This window comes from Cetorhinus maximus, chromosome 8, assembly GCF_964194155.1.
Source record: "Cetorhinus maximus chromosome 8, sCetMax3.hap1.1, whole genome shotgun sequence".
Lineage (NCBI taxonomy): Eukaryota > Metazoa > Chordata > Chondrichthyes > Lamniformes > Cetorhinidae > Cetorhinus > Cetorhinus maximus.
In genome coordinates, this window is record NC_135886.1 from 102,678,732 (window position 1) to 102,699,681 (window position 20,950).

Below are 20,950 nucleotides of genomic sequence, written 5' to 3' on the forward strand. Positions count from 1 at the left end.
AGGTGTCTCAGTCCAGGGCCTCTTCCCTGTGCTTTGTGCAACCTTCAGACCAAAGTGATGGTCCAGCCTCACACTCCCTGGGCACATTACTGATGCCTGCACCTCGACGGTGCTTATCATTGCTGCCAGAATGTCGTGGGCAGGTGTCACAGAGTTCTGTCATTCTCTCTGTGTGCTCTCAGCACCTTTAAGTTGGGGCTGGCCCCCATCTCTTCAGCATCTGACCAGTGATGCTGTGTTCCTGAAGGGCTCAGGTGCTGAAGTTGGACAAAGGATCAGGTGCTTCCAAAGTTTCAAGGCTGCATCTCTATGAGATGACCCCGATCACAAAGTGCAAGTGAGCTGCCCTCAGCGAGACAGGAGTCAGACATTCTCTGAGGCTGTGTGAAGATCTATGGAGTGTCCGCACTGCATGTCATCATCATCCTCCTGCGATCGAGCAACTATTGGGGCCTCCACTGCTATCCATGACAGGAGCATGCTCACAGAGGGTATCCATGCTGCCATAAGCCAGACTGGAGTCAAATGTTCACAGATGCAATGTGAAGATCTATGGGGTCACCTCACTACATGTCGTCATCATCCTCCATGAACCTAGCAGCTATGAGGGCCTCCCGAGCTCACTCGCCTTGTCTGGTCAGTGCGGGGACCTCCTCACCCTCATCGCTGTCAGTGTCTTCCTCATTCGAGGAGACCTCCAGCTCCTCCATCTCCTCCTCAGCCAGCTCCTCTCCCCATTTGCAGCACCAGGTTGTAAATGGCCTGGCAGGCGCCAATGATGCGTGACACCCTCTGCGGAATCTATTGCAGGGCTCCACCAGACCAGTCCAGGCACCAGAACCACATTTTCAGCATCCCAATGGTCTGCTCCACCAAGTAGCAAGCTGCAGCATGAGCCTCATTATACCTTCGCTCTGCTGCAGTCTGAGGTCACCGTATGGATGTCATCAGCCACATCCTCTGCAGGTAGCCCTTGTCCCTAAGGAGCCATCCCTACAGGTTCTGTGGACCCTGGAATATGACTGACTGAAAATGTAGGAGTCGTGCACACTCCCTGGAAACTATGCACAGACCTGCAGGATGTGTTTCTGGTGGTCGCACACCAGCTGCACGTTCAGCGAATGGAACTCCTTGCGGTTGATGTAGTTGACCGTGTGTTGTGACGGAGACCTGAGCACCAGGTGAGTGCAATCGATGGCACCCTGCAACTGTGGGAAACCTGGGATCTGGGGGAATCCAATCACTCTTGCATCCAGGCTGTCCTGGTTCCGGGCAAAATGCACAAAGTTATGTGGCCTCGCGAGGATGGCATCCGTGACCTCATGGATGCATTTGTGGGTGGAGGCTTGGGATATCCCACAGAGATCACCTGTGGAGCCCTGAAAGGAGCCACTGGCATAGAAATTGAGCGCCATGGTCACTTTCACAGCCACTGGCAGTGGATGCCCTCCATGTCCCCGCGGCGCCAAATCCTGCAGCAGCTGGCAGGTGTGACCAATCAGTTCCCTAGACATGTGCAGTCTTTGGTGACACTGGTTCTCGGTCATCTGCAGGAATGAAAGGTGGTCTTTATAGACCCTGGGTATCCCTAAGTGCCGACCAGCGATGACTCGCTGTGGCTCTTCAGCGTGTGCAGGAGCCCCAGTCCCCGCTTCTTCCTGAGGGTGCTGCACCTCCCTCTGCAAAGCCAGGAGCCTCAGGGCTCTCTCCTCCATCATCTCCGCTCTCTATACGCCATGAGGCATACAGCTAGTTCACCAGGCTCCATCACCCTGATGTTGTACTCCTGCAGGATGAAAGACAGAGACACATGGGTCAGCATGGGTGTACTAAGAACCTGTCCAGGTTAAGTGTGAAGGCCCCTTAACACAGAGAGTGCTGGCACCACTTGGACAGCCAGACATTAGTGCACTGCATGGCTGCCCAACACCCCATCCACCTCCGCCCCACTCCACCTGACCAATTGGCGGCAGCTTCGCCCATTGGACTGCATGCTGTGCTCTCAGCTCAGGCACAGGCATTCTCCTAACCTACACTGCAAGGGTGCGCTGTTGGCTTGGACCATGGGGGAGACTGGTCCAAACCGCGATGTTGACATTACAAGGGGCTGTGAGCGCCTCCACCAGTGACTGCTTCACGCCCAGCTTTAGCAATGAGATTGTACAACATGAGCAGTCATCCAACTGTTCTGCAGCCCACTAAGACGCTCATTACTTTGCCGTCTGTGCCCGAGGGGTGAAAAGCTCTGGAGAACTTGGTGGCACTTTGATGCCTCTGCATTTCTTGGGTGGGCAGATAAGCTAGAAGCCCAGCTCCAATCATATCAATGGCTGCGCCTGAACTAACTCAGTTGCAGAGGAATGGTCACTTTATATAAGGTGTCCCAAGTGCATGGCTGCTTCCCTCGCCCACCCTATCCCACCACCCCAAATGCAACTGCAGGGCTGCCCTTGCCCGCACCCCGTCAAACATGCCTCAAACTTGAAGCCTAACATGCGACCCTGGTAAGCCCTGCACAATGTTACTGTGTACGCACTTCCAAGTTCCCCTCAAGGTGCAGCTTACTAAGTGCATGCCTTTTATATGCTGTTGTGAAGTACGTCGGCATGCTTTCCCGCTGACATGGGCACACAATACAACATTAGGGGGGGCAGACAATTCCGACAGGTAGGCCTAATAATAATATACAGATGTATTACAATGAGGTTCTCGACATCTGATGGCGGAAAATGTGGCACGCCATCGGTGGGCTGAACAGATGATCGCAAACTGGTTTCACACCGTCATGAAACCAATCGTGCCATATTGTCCGCTGACGCCACTGAACACACCTGACGCCAGCGGACACAGAAAATCCCAGCCCCTGACTGCACAATTTCCAGCTGCTGTGGACAACAGGGCGTGATGCCATTGCATCATGGGAGTTGTAGTTTTCACCCTCCTCTGATGGAGCATGAATCTCCAGAATGTATTCAGCCCACGTCACATGACAACCAACTCAATAAAGGGTTGGAAATTACAGAATCATAGAATCATGGAATGGTTACAGCACAGAAGGGGGCCATTCAGTCTTTCACGTCTATTCCGGCTCTGCAACAGCAATTCACTTAGTCCCACTCTCATGTCATTTTCCGTACCCTGCAAATTTTTTTCTCTTCAGGTTCTCCAGGAGCGCATTCCAGATCCCAACTACTTTCCATGTAAAAAAGTTTTTCCTTATGTCACCATTCCTTCTTTTGCCAATCACCTTAAATTAGTGCCCTCTGGTTCTCGATTCTTCCTCCGAAGGGAACAGTTCTCTCTAATTACGCTAACCGGACCCCTCATGATTTTGAACATCTCTATCAAATCTCCCCTTACTCTTCTCTTCTTCAATGAGACAACTCAGTTTCACCAATCTATCCCCTCAACTGAAGCTCCTCATCATTGGAACAATTCTCATGAATCTCTTCTGCACCACTTCTAATGCCTTCACATCCTTCCAAATGTGGTGCCCAGAGTTGGACACAATTCTCCAATCCAGCTAAAACAGTGCTTTATAAAGGTCATAGCTTCCTTGCTTTTGTACTCTATGCCCCTACTTATAAAGCCCAGGATCCCATATGCTTTATTAACCACTTTCTCTATCTGTCCTGCCATCTTCTCCTGCCATATACATATACACCCAGGTCCTTCTGCTCCTGCACCTGCTTTAGAATTGTGCCCTTTATTTTATGTTGCCCCTCCTCATTCTTCCTACAAAAATGCACCACTTCACACTTGTAAGCCACTTGTCCGTCCATCCCAATAACATGCCTATGTTCTCCTGAAGTTTATCACAGTTCACAATACTTTCACGTATTCAAGAAATTGTGCCTTGTTCACCCAAGCCTAGGCCATTAGTATATATCAGGAAAAGCAGGGGTCCAAACAGCAGTCTGGGGAACCCCACTACCATAGATGTTGGTAGTCGACCGTATGAGTCAACCTTTGAAGCTTCGAAAAATCGCCCAAAAACTGGGCTTGACTTATATGCTGAGTATAAAAGTGAACCACCAGCATGGGAGTGAGTGGTCAACACCTATGTCATTCTCCACACAGAGTTTGCTCTGTGTGGGCGTGTCTTAAACTCCCATGCGTCTTCACAACTCAGCCTATATCACCTGCTTGATCCCTTGCACCAAGCTATAAGGTACCAGTAAGTAAAACATCTAATTATGGGGTGCAAAATTGAGGCTGACTATTAATTAGGGTTGCCAACTCAGAGTGAAGCTATTCCAGGAGATTTTTTTCCCCCAAACATGATGATGTCATCAATTGATCTTTGACCTGTCGTTTCCAAACCTTTTTTTTATTCATTCACGGGATGTGGGCTTTGCTGGCTGGGCCAGCATTTATTGCCCATCCCTAGTTGCCCTTGAGAAGATGGTGGTGAGCTGCTTTCTTGAACTGCTGCGGTCCATGTGGTGTAGGTACACCCACAGTGCTGTTAGGAAGGGAGTTCCAGGATTTTGATCAAGCGACAGTGAATGAATGGAGATACATTTTCAAGTAAGGATGGTGAGTAACTTGGTGGTGGTGTTGCCATCTATCCTTTATCCTTCTAGGTCGTAGTGGTCGTGGGTTTGGAAAGTGCTGTCTAAGGAGCCTTGGTGAATTCCTTGCAGTGCGTCTTGTAGATAGTACACACTACTGCTACTGTGCATCGGTGGTGGAGGGAGTGAATGTTTGTGAATATGATGCCAATCAAGCGGACTGCAATGTCCTGGACACTGTCAAGCATCTTGAGTGTTGTGGGAGCTGCACTCATCCAGGCAAGTGGGGAGTATCCCATCACACTCCTGACTTGTGCCTTGTAGATGGTGGACAGTCTTTGGGGAGTCAGGAGGTGAGTTACTCGTCGCATGATTCCTAGCCTCTGACATGTTCTTGTAGCCACAGAATTTATATGGCTAGTCCAGTTCAGTTTCTGGTCAATGGTAACCCCCAGGATGTTGATAGTGGGACACTCAGTGATGGTAATGCCATTGAACATCAAGGTCTAATGGTTGGATTCTCTCTTGTTGGAGATGGTCATTGCCTGACACTTGTGTGGCGCAAATGTTACTTGCCACTTGTCAGCCCAAGCCTGGATATTGTCCAGGTCTTGCTGCATTTTGACATGAACTGCTTCAGTATCTGAGGAGTCATGAATGGTGCTGAACATTGTGCAATCATCAGCGAACATCCCCACTTCTGAGCTTACGTTGGTCATTGATGAAGCAGCTGAAGATGGTTGGGCCTAGGACACTGCCCTGAGGAACTCCTGCAGTGATGTCCTGGAGCTGAGATGACTGACCTCCAACAACCATCTTCCTTTGTGCTAGGTATGACTCCAGCCAGCGGAAAGTTTTCCCCCTGATTCCCATTGACTCCAGTTTTGTTAGGGCTCTTTGATGCCACACTTGGTCAAATGCTGCCTTGATGTCAAGGGCAGTCACTCTCACCTTGGGAGTTCAGCTTTTTTATCCATGTTTGAACCAAGGCTGTAATGAGGTCAGGAACTAAGTGGCCCTGGCGGAACCCAAATTGGGCATCAGTGAGCAGGTTATTTCTGAGCAAGTGCCGCTTGATAGCACTGTAGATGACCCCTTTGGGTAGATGCCAGTTTTGTAGCTGCACTAGAAGAGCTTGGCTAGGAGTGTGGCAAGTTCTGGGGCACAAGTCTTCAGTACAATTGCCAGAATATTGTCAGGGCCCATAGCCTTTGCAGTATCCAATGTCCTCAGCCGTTTCATGATATCATGTGGAGTGAATCAAATTGGCTGAAGACTGGCATCTGTGATGCTGGGGACCTCCGGAAGAGGCCAAGATGGATCATCCACTCAGCACTTCTGGCTGAAGATTGCTGCAAATGCTTCAGCCCTATCTTTTGCACTGCTGTGCTGGGCTCCTCCACCATTGAGGATGGGGATATTTGTGGAGCTTCCTTCTCCAGTCAGTTGTTTAATTGTCCACCACCATTCATGGCTGGATATGGCAGGACTGCAGAGCTCAGATCTGATCTGTTGGTTGTGGGATCACTTAGCTCTGTCTATCATTTGCTGCTTATGTTGTTTGGCATGCAAGTGGTCCTGTGTTATCACTTCACCAGGTTGACACCTCATTTTTAGGTATGCCTGGTGCTGCTCCTGGCATGCCCTCCTGTACTCTTCATTGAACCAGGGTTGATGGTAATGGTAGAGTGGGGAATATGCCAGGCCATGAGGTTATAGATTGTGTTCAAGTACAATTCTGCTGCTGATGGCCCACATGGATGCCCAGTCTTGGGTTGCTAGATCTGATTAAAATCTATCCCATTTAGCACAATGTTAGTGCCACACAACACAATGAAGGGTATCCTCAATGTGGAGGCAGGACTTTATCTCCACAATGGCTGTGCAGTGGTTGCTCCTACCAATACTGTCATGGACAAATGCATCTGCAGCAGGCAGTTTGGTGAGGACGAGGTATGTTTTTCCCTCACTGCCTGCCGCTGACAGTTATGTGATTTAGGCCTTGGCCAGCTCGGTCAGTAGCCACTTTTGGTGATGGACATCAAAGTCCCACCCAGAGTACATTCTGCACCCTTGCTGCTTCCACCAAGTAATGTTCAACATGGAGATGCACTGATTCATCAGCTGGGGGAGAGAGGTTTCCTTACCCATGTTTGGCCTGATTCCATGAGACTTCATGGGGTCCAGAATCAATGTTGAGGACTCCCAGGGCAATTCCCTCCTGACTGTATATACCACAGTGCCGCCGGTAGGACAGGACATCCCAGGGATGGTGACGGTGGTGTCTGGGACATTATGTAAGGTATGATTCCATGAGGATGACTATATCAGACAATCTTTCAATTTTGGCACTAGCCCCCAAATGAGAGTAAGGGGGCCTTTGCAGGGTCAACAGGGCTGCGATTGCCATTGTTGTTTCCAGTGCCTAAGTCAATGCTGGGTGGTCTGTTACAACTGAGTAGCTTGCTAGGCCATTTCAGAGTCAACAACCTTAATGGGTTTTTACAACAATTGGGGCAATGGTTTTATGGAATTCAAATTCCACCATCTGCCATGGCAGGGTTTGAACCCGGGTCCCCAGAGCATTACCCTGGATTTCTGGATTACCAGTCCAGCAACAACACCACTACGCCATCACCTCCCCTGTGCACAATAGAGCCATCATTTTTTATTTTAGTGTGGGTGCCACCTCCACCACCACTGGTACCAGATGTGCCAGAATGCCCCTCAGCAGAGTCAATAATCACTTTGGGGTGTTTTGAGCTGTGTAAACAGCTATTAAAACTATTAGGTGAGCTTTCTTGTAGCTATAATGTAAACAGCAGGCAGCAGCACTCCTTTTACCAAATTACCATGGCTTGATTGGGTCTCTCTACTCAACTCATGTAAAGTCTCCTGGTGGAAAGCTAAGTTTGGTTTTTAGGACTTTTTAATCAATGCAATTTTTCAAGCCCAGCAGCAAAGGAAGATGCTGGAAGCAGAAGCGTTCCCTCTTACTCTAGCGAGTCTTGGCCTCTCTTGGGACTTTCTTTTCAGCTGAAGTGCGGAGAGCCGCTTCTAGGCTGGGTTGGACTGGTGGAAGCGTGCGTATGAATTTTCTAGAAAATTCCAGGGCGTGGACCAGTGATTTCCAGGAGATGTAAGTTCAGACAGTTCAGTTGCCCTACTGCTCACTCCTTTACCTTCTGGCTGGGCTGGCTCATTCATTTGTTCTCCAACTTCTCTGAGTCTTGAATCACCCAAGGACTCAACTCGAGGCTCGCTCGCTCTCAGGCTCAGCGCCAGCTGCTGGCGGGAAAAAAAACCATACAGGGCAGCAAGCAATGATGTCCATGAGCGCAGTACACATGCATGGCTGCGACACAAACATTCTATGTCATCACACTGGCTGTGCCTGCGCGGGGCTGCTCCCTAACCTGCCTGCGAAATGCCATTCAGTTTAATGGACTCTGTGGCCGCCGGCAGTTGATTAATGGGGAATGCTATCATTTTAAAATCTCCCATGCTGCTTTCAAAAGCTGCCGGGAGATTGAGGGTGATTCCTGTAGTCTCCAGGCTATTCTGGGAGGGTTGGCTACCCTACTACTAATGCGAATATAGCATGTTGTGGCTGAAAAGTGGAGTCGACTTATACACCGAGTATATGCAAAAATATGATTTTGGGGGGCCAAAGAAGTGGAGTCACCTTATATGTGGGGTTGCCTTCTATGACTTATACCGTATGTACATTCCTCCAGTCCAAAAAACAACCAGTCATCACAACTCTTTTTGCTACAAGGATATTCCATGCGGTTATTGGGAAAATCAGTGACATTAATCAGTGTAAAACAGGTCACAGCTTGGCAGAACAAACCATTTCATCCACTTTCTCATGAACAACTGGAGCAGAGTTGCAGGATTAGAATTTCGAAAAGCTCATCAAGAATCATCAGTACGATCTAGTTTGTTAACAAGCAGTGCAGGCTATAACATAAAGAGGTGGAAGTGAAGCAGAATTGTGTCATGAATCTGCAGCTGCCACCTTTCAAAATCCCAGTTAGTTGAGTCTCCCGAGGAACTTTAATGTTTTCTTTTTATATTAGATGAGAAAGGCAGAGGTTGAGTTTGAGGGACTGCCAGGCAAGAAGCACATTTAGAAAAGTGCCAGTTGAATGGTACTACCAATATATATATGCAAAACATGTAACTTTGACTATCAGTAAAGTGCATCATATGCCAGTAATTACCTAAAAATGTAATTCTTGGGATATGGGTGTCACTAGCAAGGCCAGCATTTATTGCCCATTCCTAATTGGGCTTGAGAAGCTGATGGAGGTCTTCTCCTTAAGCCACTACAGTCTGTGTTATGAAAGTATTCCCAAAATACTGTTACTTCAGGAATTCCAGGATTTTGACCCAGTGAAGAGGAAGCAACAGGAATATATGTCTAAGCCAGCATGATGTGTGACTTGGCTGGAAACTTGGAGGTGATGGTGTTCCCATGCAACTGTTGCTCTTGTCCTTCCAGTACATAGCATAATGTAGCACTTCAACACAATTTTTTATATACCGCAATAGGTAAATGCACATCGGGTCCCGGGTCAGTAAAATCAGAGGAGACATTCAGCAGTAAACATCCATCCTCAAATATCTACAAGTCCAATACGCACATATGAGTTAGGAGGAGTCGGCCACTGGGCCCCCAAGCCAGGTCTCCCATTCAATAAGATCATGGCTACTCTGATTGTAACCTCAATTTCACATTCCCACCTACCCCCGATAACATTTCGCCTCCTTACTTATCAAGAATCAATCCAGCTCTTATCATACTTGTAAAACATAAACATGTGCATTGAGTGGCATGCTAAAAATAATGCTGTGCCTGCTCACATGTACTTTCCATCGTGGCATTTTCTTAGAAATTAAAACCGCAACCGACTTCCTGTCTATTGCATCGAACCAAAATAATTTGCAAACCAAATAACTATTGTGTAATTTTTTTTTTCTACCTCTTTGGGACATTGAATACAGTTTTAAGTAATCAGATGTTTAATAGGATGTAGCAGATTGAAGTGGGTTCTGTACAGTTCCTGCAGGATAGCTTCAATGAGAGTCGAAATGCAGATTCTGTCTATTTAAGTGGTTACTGACCATATCCTAACCTCTCCCACTTACAGAAACTCATTGTGGCTCAGTATTTTTTTCTAAAAAAAAGCAACTCTAAAATCAACACTGATAAAAAGCATACTGTATTATTTTTAGTTTCCTTTTAGTGTTTGCCTGTTACTTGTGCAATCGCTACTGCCCACCTAAACATGGCACACTTTAGAAAAAGAAATGTTGAATTTTAACAGAAAAGATTCATGAGTAAAATCTACTCTTGGGATATTGAGATGAATACTAAGGATCCTTTACGCCCTGGTTTAGAAACAAGAAATGTAAAAGTGATTCAAAAATTAGAGAGAGAAGAACTCCTGGAACAGAAAGATATCATCTAAAGCCAAAGCAATGAAGGATGGAGTGAGAAGCAATCATTAACAAAATAACTTGCATTTATGTAGAGCCCTTAGCATAAAAAACATCCCAAGGCATTTCATAAAGGTGCAATTAAACAGAAATCGTTGCCTCGCCAAAGAAAGAGCTATTAGGAGGGCTGAGCAAAAGCTTGGTCGAAGAGGTGTGTTTTAAGGAGAACCTTCAAGAAAAAAGAGGGAGTGGAGAGGCAGGGAGGTTTAGGGAAAGAATCCCAGAGTATACAGCCAAGGCGGCTGAAGACACGGCTATCAAGGGTGGGGCAAAGGGAGAGGAGGTTAAAGGGAGGAGGTTACTGAAATAGGGAAGGATAAGGCCATAATGGAATTTAAATAGAATAATTAGATTTTTAAATTGGGGTCTAGGAGTCAGTGCAAGTTATAAAGGACATGATTGATGGGCGAGAAGATGCTATGACCAGATGAAAGGTTAATTAGATAAAATAGTTGAGGTGGACAGCGAGTTCAGAAACCAACTATTGGATAATACAATAAAAGTCAAAAAATAAATAGCTGAGCACCAACTAAGTAGAGAGTGGGTAAATAGATATACTGCAGCTTGGAGCTTCAGGGCACCACACATTAGGACCACACATAATGGAATCATCGCACATTAAAGGATCTATAATGGTATTAGTTAGGGTACATGGAAGCCATGTGATTGCTTGGGGGACAGAAAAAAACAGATTAAAAAACCTACGTCAACAAATTTTGAAGTATTCTTTTCTTGGATGATCAAAACTAGTCCAGAACCACTCTGGTCCTGATTGTCTCATGATAACTATCTCACATACAAGATGATCTCCATCCCAGTCAGAAATAGATTCTGCTCTTGCTTGAAGGAATTCAATGGATCAGTATTCACCTCACAGTACTCTCTCAGTACTTCTCTGAAGTGTCATCCAACATGGTTGTCTCTGGAATGGGCCTGAAATGCATAACCGTCTGATTCAGAAGCAAGAGAGCCACCACTGAGTAAAGACAGATAATGTTGGCCAGCTATTTAATCACATGCAGCATCATATGCTAACCTCAGACTCTCAGCTCCGATGGGAATTCCTACTTGTGAGTCCTGACCTGTGGGTTCTGAGGCCAATTGTAGTATCCTCCCTGCCACTCTGTCGAGATCAGCAGATTCAGCACACAGACCCACACAGCTCAGGATGGTTATCTATTGAGTAGCTGACCCAACAGGGAAGCACACGGCGATCTGAAAAGATCTGTCTCCGAGTAATTTTTCCCTCATGTAATGGAACCAATCCTGGTGCATGGGCAGTGGCATATTTGATAGTGCTTTGGCGATAGTGACTTCTGTCACGAATGTTGAACTTTACAAGACAGCTATGTTCTGAACTGAGAAATATACTTTTGACTCAAAGTAAAACAGAGGATTCCAGATAAACACCTCAGTTCAGGGACATGCCCAGGTGATCCCATTGCTATGGGGAGAGAAACTCAAACAGAAACCCAAACCCAAACAGAAACCCATGGAAATGTGATAGCCTTTGATCCAGAAGCAGTAACAGTAAGGAAAACTTGCAATTACTTTAAAATGTGTGGGGAATCCGTAATTGTTTCTGAAAATGTTTAAAAAGGACTTTTAAGAGTTTGCATCACTTGTAAAGGAATTAATTTTATTTTGGGGTAATTAGAAATACTGGTCCATGTGACCTGGTGACTCTTGCTCTGGAAGCAGTACCAACAGCAAGGAAGTTAAAATACGGAGGCCATATGGTTGGCAGACAGAAAGAAGAAAGCAAAGCACGAATTCTTCTGGATCCACACTAGGTCAACGGGTGTTGACAGCTGAAAAGGTTCCTGAAAGAAGTACACCTTACAGGGAAGACTGAATGGGTAGAACCATGCTTACGTGGAACCTGGTGCTTGCAGAGAATCAGCTAAGTCCTTGAAGGAAAGGGACTGGAATTCTGTTTGGAAGAACTGTGTGACATAAACTTGGACCACACAGGTGAAGTGAACTGCCTACTACCTCCATGAGGTATTCTTTGTTGTATCTGCTATTCCATATGTATCAACCATGATTTGCCTGTTAATTTTTCAGATTCTGATTCATGTTAAAGCAAAAGTTACACAAAGTGAAATTTTCTTGGTAACTTCTCCATTTGTGGATAGTTTGTTAAATTGCATTATTTTGGTTTACAAATCCCCCATGGAGATTGTAACACTTCTCATTATGATGATGTTGCTCTATTTCATAAAGACCCATAGGCCTCCCTCACCACCATGACTATTAACATTGTGAAAAATTCTGGGAGAAGTTAGCTTGTGTAAGGGGAAAGAGCCAATGATTAGAGGGCCCTTCCTAATGAAGTTTACCAATTACCTTGCATACTTTCTGTCAGTGAAAGGTTAGCATTATTTAGTGAGTATAAAACAGGTGCTCTTCCACCCACCCCCCACCAAGATAGTGAGATACCAGCCTGCGGGCAGGGGGCAGGGGAGTTCCCTCAGCCAAGAGTGCGCTCTTTCACTGCTATATTGGTGGAGGATGAAGACGATATGCATTGAGAAGGCACCATAGATACTCACATTGCACGTGTGAACATTTGACTCCTGTCTGTCTGATGGCAGTGTGCATACCCTCTGTGATAAGGCTCCTGTCATGGAGACGCAGTGAAGGCCCATAGTCCCTACATTCTAGGAGGATGATGATGGCATGCAGTGAGAAAACTCCATAGATCTTCACATAGCCTCTGTGAATGTTTGACTCCTGTCTGGCTGAGGGCACTCACTTGCACTCTATGATCAGGGTCATAGCATGGAGACACAGCCGTGAAACTTTAAATGCACCTGATCTTTGTCAGCTTTCAGCACCTGACCCCTTCAGGAACACAGCATCACTGGTCACAGATGCTGAAGATATGGGGGGGCAGCCCCACCTCAAGGGTGATGAGGGCACAGAGAGAATGATGGAACTCTGTGACGCCTGTCCACGACACTCTGGCAGCAATGACAAGCACCTTCATGCTGCAGGCATTAGTAATGTGTCAGGTGAATGTGAAGCTGGATCATCACTTTGGTCTGAAGGTTACACACTGCACAGGGAAGTGGTCCTGGACTGAGACACCTGCCTTTATCTTGTGCAGGAACCAAGGTTTCACATCTGTGACATGAACGCTGCTCATCATAACAAGGAGCCATAGGCAGGGAGACATTCTTGGGAGTTTATTTACAATAGTGAACATTATGTACATGTGACTAACACCGATGCCCAGGTTATGCAATTACACCTCCTTAACCTTCCTAACCCTGCTGCTACGCCTTGGTGCTACCATAACATCCACAGCAGAAATGGAGGCAGCCTGCTGACTGCTATGCCCTGTCCACGATGACCTTGATGGGCGTCCTCTGGACAGCTGAGACTTGGAGAGCTCCGGCCTGCTTTCAGGGTGCTGCGGTGTGGCAGTGGCACCCTCCTCGGCCTGTGGAGCTGGAGCTGTTGAGGTCACAGGAAGAGGGGATTCAGATGGGCCGGACACTCCTGGAGTCACCTGGTTGGATGGCCAGGTGAGCACTTTCTGATCCTCCTCCCTATGTGTGCCTGAGGGCCCCTGGCTGACTCCTTGAAGGGAAGGGGTAGCTGGAGTGCGATTGAGCTGTCTGGCACCCGTCTCGCGTTGACACTGTTGGAGGCCAACTATGGCATCAGCGATCGAGTTAGGCTCACGCAGCAGTGCAGGACCAATCTCCTGGACCGAGGTCTCCATGGCGGCAGCCATCCTACCAGTGTTGACCTCGGTGCGTTGGCATGCCGGCGCTATCACCTCAGACTGAAGGTGGATGGATTCCTCCATCGTGTCTTGCAATCTGAGGAGTGCAGTGGACATCCCTTCCTGATGGTCCCGAGCTTGCCTTTGCAGCTCCAGCAACTGAGGTATGACAGAGTCCAGAGGTTCCTCATCTGACTCAGACTCAACAGAATTTTGGCCTCTAGCAGTCCTCCAAGTGCTGGAAACCTGGGAAGTCCCTGCTGCCGCCTGCTGTGGATCAGACAATGCGATGTCCTCAGCAGATTGTGACCCCAAGGCTACTCTAGAACTAGGTCCCACCAAGGTGTGTGTCTCTGGGCTGGTGGAGGGTATGGGTGAGCGCTGTGACGGGTCTTCAATTTGGGTTTCAGCAGATTTCTCTTATGAGGTGTCTTTGGGGCTTGAGTGGACTCCCACGGCTGTTTCCCAGATGTGCCTGGGAAAGCAAGGAGAGATAATTAGTGCATGGCAGTGGCCTGTGAAACAGGACACATCACTCACAGCATGGTTGTCTGATGGATGTTGCACTGCTGGATCCTCATTTGGTAGAGCAGCTCCGACCTCACCGTCAGCACAGGACCGGTCCAGATCTTTGCCGGCCAGCTATATAACTCTATTTTCAAAGTCTGTTAGAACCTTGATGTTGGACATTCCTCAGTCTGCAACCTCCTCCTCTTGTTGTGTGCCAGCTGATCCTGCATGAATACGGATAGAATATAAGCAGGATGCCTGCCAGGCCAGATGATAAGTATGCCTGGCACATGAGGGTGGTGAGTGGTGTCATGGATGGGATGAGGACAATGAAGGTGTGTGTGCGAGAGTGAATGGCGATGTCCCTTGAACTGGCAGTGAGTGAGATCCCTGTGGATGTGTGATGGGTTTGTGAGTGTGAGAGTTGAGAATGATGAGAAGGCAGAACAGAGGAGAATATTCTTCGGTACAGTGTGGCTTTCTGCTTTTGCAGGGTGTTGGCACTGACCACCCTGTCACCACCTCCTAAGCCGGATTGGTGATGTTGCTGCCCCTCCTGTGGCCAGAGCAGGGGAAGAGGACAACACAGCAGGCCCCCACGGCTTCTAAAATGCATTCCAGGGATGTGTCACTAAATCGAGGGGCTGGAAGAACTGAGAGGTATGTGTGTGGCTGCAATGTAAATACAGTGGCCGGAGTGAGGAAGCGGCAAGGTGATGGCTTGCCAGGCGATTAAGAGCCCGCCTGCCAGCATAACAGCGTGCTTCCTGGGAATGCATGATTTATGAGGTGGGCTGATGCGGCGTGAAAAGCTGCCATTGCGGCTGGTGGGTAAAACATTATTTTTCCCGCCTACTACCACACTTAGTGCAAACCTGGGACAATTCCACCCTTAAATTTAGTTTCCACACAGAAGCAGCCGCCTTTATAATAGCAAACAAGTTGTAAAAAGCTTTGCAACGTTGGGAGTTATTCCAAAGAGATTTATATTGACTATGTTCAGAATGCACTCCAACACTTACCCAGCCCCATGATTTCTACTGAGGAAGGCAAAAGCAGCAATATCATGGGAACATGTCCAAGTGTCAGACCATGCTGAATTGGACACGTATGCCGTTTCTTGATCGTTTTTAGGATAATATTCATGAACTTCATAAAAGCATTGTGGAAGCTCCATCAACACAAGGAATGCATTGGTTCAAGGCCGCAGTACACACCACCACCTCCTCAGCTTAACTTGATATAGGCAACATACTGCCTCACCAGTGTCTTCCACGTTCCAAGAAGGAAAAAAAAATCAAATACTGCATCTCTGTATTTTGCCCCAAAATCCAAGTTGCATTGCTTCGTCTCGTGAAACAATTCCTTAAGTTATTGAAATGGCCAAAAATCTTCTGATAACAATATCTCATTAGGAATCATGATTTTTAAAATACTAAGCAAAGTGTTTTTTTGTGCTCGCTGTACGAGGTTCCCGTTCACTTAGGCCGATATTAATAAAATCAATATTACTTCGGATGTCGGAAGCTGTGGTTTTTCACTGATACATTTAATTCACAAAGCTTTTTGAAAAGCTCATCCCCGAGGAGAAGGTGAGTCATGAAACCGATTAATGAAAACTCAGTACAGGCAAGTCCTCTGCTGGCTTCACAATAGGGTTTCAGTTAATAAATGTCTCACACAAGCAAGACCACTGAACAAAGGACTTGTTGGAAGCAAATAACAGTAAAATTATCCAAACTGCCTTCACACACTGTCACTTTAAGGTTCAAGTTATGGAAATACATAATTTGCTTCAAAATTTAGCTGTGGAGATTTTAATGGTTCTCAGTTGCTTCCGTGAGTTGAAATTCAAGGACAATAGCATTACAGGGAATATAAAGTTATAGTTGCAGCAACAGTGGGCATATGCTTCTACCAGTCATTGAACCAAGACTGATAGAGTAAGGCTGGAGACTGAAAGGGCAGTAGGGGAAAAAATAATCAGTAAGAGGAATAGAGAAGGAGGAGAAAAATACACACAAGTAAAAACCTAGGGCTGAATTTTCCCCCCGTCGTGGGGGATGTTGATGGGCGGGCGTGCTTCCGATCGGTGCCCCCGATCGGAGGCGCAGTGCCATTTTACGTGGGTGGGCCAATTAAGGCCCGCCCAGCATGACGTCCGCAGGGAAGTGCTATGCGCTCCCTGTGCGGGCAGTGGGGGGGGATTCCTAAAATCGAGAGTGTGCTCTTTCGCGCATGCGCACGAAAGAGCGCACATCTCCCTGAGGCTAAGTGCAGCCTAAGGGAGATCGGCTCAAAATGTGAAAAAGATAAAAATAGACAAAATAAAATTTCCCTAACATGTCCCCTCATGTGACAATGTCCATAATTTCCAAAAAACTTTATTAAAATTTTTAAAACCCTACATGAAACCTCATCTCGTCTGTGGATGAGGTTTCATGTTTTTTCCAGTTCATGCCGGGGCTCCTGGCCTGCCCGCCAACCTTAAGGTTGGACAGGCAGGTCCACTAATTACTTTAATTGATCTGTCGATGGCGTCAATTGGCCACTGACAAGTTGGCAGGCGCGCAGCTGATTTTGCTGCGCCCCCGCCTTCCTGAAAATTTAAATGGGGCGTGGTGATGTCGGGAGTTCCGCCCGACATCACCGTGCAACATTTTACGCATCAGCGAGCAGTCCCTGCCCCCGCTCGCCGACGGTAAAATCCAGACCCTAGTGTACCATATTAACTTGCATAAAGATTAGACTTTTGAAACAAATAAATTGGGGTGGTGCTACCCTAATGCACATTTGGCATGGCCAATATTTCTGTCAGCACTGATTGAAAATCATAATTTTTGTTAACCTTTTGTGTGTTTAAATATCAATCTCATGTGGAGGTGAAATTATTCCCACCAAGAAAAACCTCATTGTAAGTACAACATGGGAATTGGAGAAATTTTGGAAGAAACACTGAGGGTAGCAAGGCCATAGAATGTACTCTGGGTGGAGATTTCAATGCTCATCACCTAGAGTGGCTTGGATGCACTACTGATTAACCTGGCCAAATCCTTAAATATGTACCTGCTGGTCTGGGCCTGCAGCACGTGGTGAGAGGACCAACACAAATGAAAAACCTGCTTGATCTTATCCTCATCAAACAACCTCTCGCAGATGCATCTATCCATGACAGTATTAGGTGGAGTGGCCATCCCATAGCCCCTTGTGAAAACAAGCTCCCATCTTTGCACTGAGGACACCATGTATTGTGTCGCGTGGCGCTACCACTGGGCTAAATGGGATAGGTTCAGAACAGATCTAGTCGTTCAAAACTGGGCATCCATGAGGCACTGTAGGACATCAGCCGCAGTATTGTATTCAACAACAATCTGTAACCTCATGGCACAGCACATCCCTCACTCTACCATCATCAAATCAAGGGACCAACCCCAGCTCAATGAGGAGTGCAGGAAAACATGCCAGAAGTAGCACCAGGCATACCTAAAAAAGTAACAACCCTGATGAAACGACAACACTAGAAAACAGCAGAAGCAACATATGATAGTGTTAAGGGTTCTCACAACAAATAGATCAGATCAAAGTTTTGCAGTCCTGCCACATCCAGTTGTCCACTTGTGTAAAAACAACAAACTGGAAAGGGGGCTCAACAAGCATCCCTATCCTCAGTGATGGTAGAGCCCAGCATTTGAGTGCAAAAGAAAAGACTAAAGTGTTTCCAAACATCTTCAGTCAGAAGTGTTGAGTGAATGACTCATCTCGGCCTCCTCCTGAGGTCTCCACTGTTTTGAAGGGGTTTTACTGTAACCATGCTTTGGTCTTTTACCATGTTTTACTGTCTTACCATATCTTGATGAGGCTTTGCTTATTCTATGATTGACTTGAGGTAGTTAGTATATAGTTTTTCTTGAAACTATTTATTAAGAATAGAGGATTGGTTAACTGAGAGGAAGCAAAGAGAGGGCAAAAATAGAACTTTTTCAAGCTGGCAGGTAGTAAATAGTGGAGTGCCACAAGGGTCAGTGTGGGGCCCTCAGCTACTTACAATCTATATTAATGACTTAGATGAAGAGACAGAGAGTAATGTATCTAAGTTTGCTGATGATACAGAGCTAGGTGGAAAGGTAAGCTGTGGGGAGGATTCAACGAGGCTGCAAAGAGATATAGGCAGGTTAAGTGAGTGGACGACAAGATGGCAGATGGAGTATAATGTAGGGAAGTGCAAAGTTATTCACTTTGGTCGAAAGATCAGAAGAGCTGATTATTTTTTTAAAAGGTGAGAACCTTGTAAGTGCGGAAGTTCAAAGAGACTTGGGTGTGATCATACAAGGAACGCATAAAGCTAACATAGAGGTGTAGCAAGCAATTAGGAAGGTATGTTGGCCTTTATTGTGAAGGATTGGGGTACAGGAATAAATAAGTCTTGCGCGAGTTGTACAGGGTTTTGGTGAGACCACATCTGGAATACTGTGTGCAATTTTGGTCTCCGCATTTAAGAAAAGACATACTTGCATTGGACGCAGTACAGCAAAGGTTCGCTAAATTGGTCCTTGGGATGAGGGGTTGTGCTATGATGAGAGGCTGAGCTATTTTCTCTGGAGTTTAGAAGAATGAGAGGCAATCTCATTGAAACATACAAGATTCTGAAGGGGCTTACCCAGAACAAAAAAAAAGTACAAACTCGGAAATAAGGATACTGGCCTGAACTGGTCTTGTATACCTTAAAATGAAACACCAGTAAAAACTGGGAAATAAGAGTACTGGTCCGAACTGTTTTTTCCCTTCTGGGTAGACGGTGAGAGGTTGTTTCCACTGGTCAGGGAATCTAAAACACAGAGGCACAGTCTTAGGATAAGGGCTGATCATTTAGGACTGAGATGAGGAGAAATTACTTCACTCAAAGAGTTGTGAATCTTTGGGATTCTGTGCCTGAAAGGGTTGTGGATGCTCCAGCATTGAATACATTAAGGCTGGGATAGACAGATTTTTGGTTGCTCAGGGAATCAAGAGATATGGAGGATGGGCAGGGTAGTGGAGTAGAAGCCCAAGATCAACGTGATCGTATTGAATGGCAGAGCAGGCTCAAAGGGCCATATGGTCTGCTCCTGCTCCTATTTCTTGAGTAGGAACTATTTACAAAGGCCTCAGGGTAACCATATGGTTTTCAGGACACAGGCTGTTCTACGTCTTGCCCTCTTGGAGCCTCTTAGTCATCTGACTCTCATGTCATGCTTACATCATCATTAACATTATGGTTTTATTAACATAACCATGAACCCATTACTCTACACCTACCATCATTGACACAAATGTTCAGTCGTCAGTGCACTCTACATGATTCACTTGATGTCAGGGTGCAGTTAAGCACACCAGAGACAGCAACGGCGATGGATCCTGACAACATCCCAGCTGTAGCGCTGAAGACTCAGTCCAGAATTAGCCACATCTTTAGCAAAGCTGTTCCAGCACAATGATAATAGTGGCATCCTATGTCCAGTCCAGAAAAAGCAGGACAAATCTAATCTGGTCAATTTCTTCCCCATCAGTCTACTCCCACACATCAGCAAAGTGATGAAATGTGTCCTCAACAGTGCTGTCAAGTAGCACTTACTCACCAATAACCTGCTCACCAATGCTCAGTTTGTGTCCCACTTAGCTCCCCACTCATTACAGCCTTGGTCTAAACATGGACAAAGAGCGGAATTCCAGAGGCGAGGTGAGAGTGACTGCCCTTCCTATTAAGGTAGCATTTGAGTATGGCATTAAGGAGCCTTAGTAAAATTGAAGTCAGTGGGAATTGGGAGGAAAACTTTCTACTGGTTGGAGTCATACCTATCAAAAAGGCGGGTAGTTGCAGTCATCTCAGGCCCAGGACATTGCTACAATTCTCCAGGGTTGTGCCCTAGGCCCAACCATCTTCAGCTGTCTTCCCTCAATCCTATGGACAGAAATGGGGATGTTCGCTGTTTATTGCACAATGTTTGGTACCATTTGGAACTCTACAGGTAGTGAAGCAGGCATTAGCAAGACCTTGACACTATTAAAGTTTGGGCTGATATGTGGCTCAAATTTTACTTGCCACTTATCTCTAACAAAGAGAAAATCTAACCATCTCCCCATGACATTCAATGGCATTATTGCAGTAGAAGGGTCTGGCATAGAAGGGGTTAACGTGGGACTGGGTACAGTAATGTAAAGGAACATATAACTGAAGTGTGAATCTGTGTGGATCGCGAGCGGCTACCTGTGCGGGCGGGGGGAGGAGGGAGAGTCAGGTCCAGCGTTCTTTCGCACATGTGCATGAAAGGGCACTTCAATCTCCCTGAGGCATGGAGTTGCCTCAGGGAGATTGAAGTGCTTTTAAAAAAAATAAATACATACAATAAAAATTTAGTGAAACATGTCCCCTCATGTGACTGTGTCACATGAAATGGGACATGTTTTTATTTTTCAAAAAAGTTTTTATTTAATTTGTAATAGCTTTATCCCGCTCGTGGATGATGTTTTCTAAAAAATGTAAAGGCCGCTTGGCATTTTCGCCTGCCCGCCAACTGTAAGGTTGGATGGGCAGCATAAAATTAAGGTTAATTATATGGTTAATGGCCTTAATAGGCCTATCAATTATCGGTGGGCGGCAGCCGACTCTGGCACACACCTGCCGGACGAAATATTGCACGACTTCGCG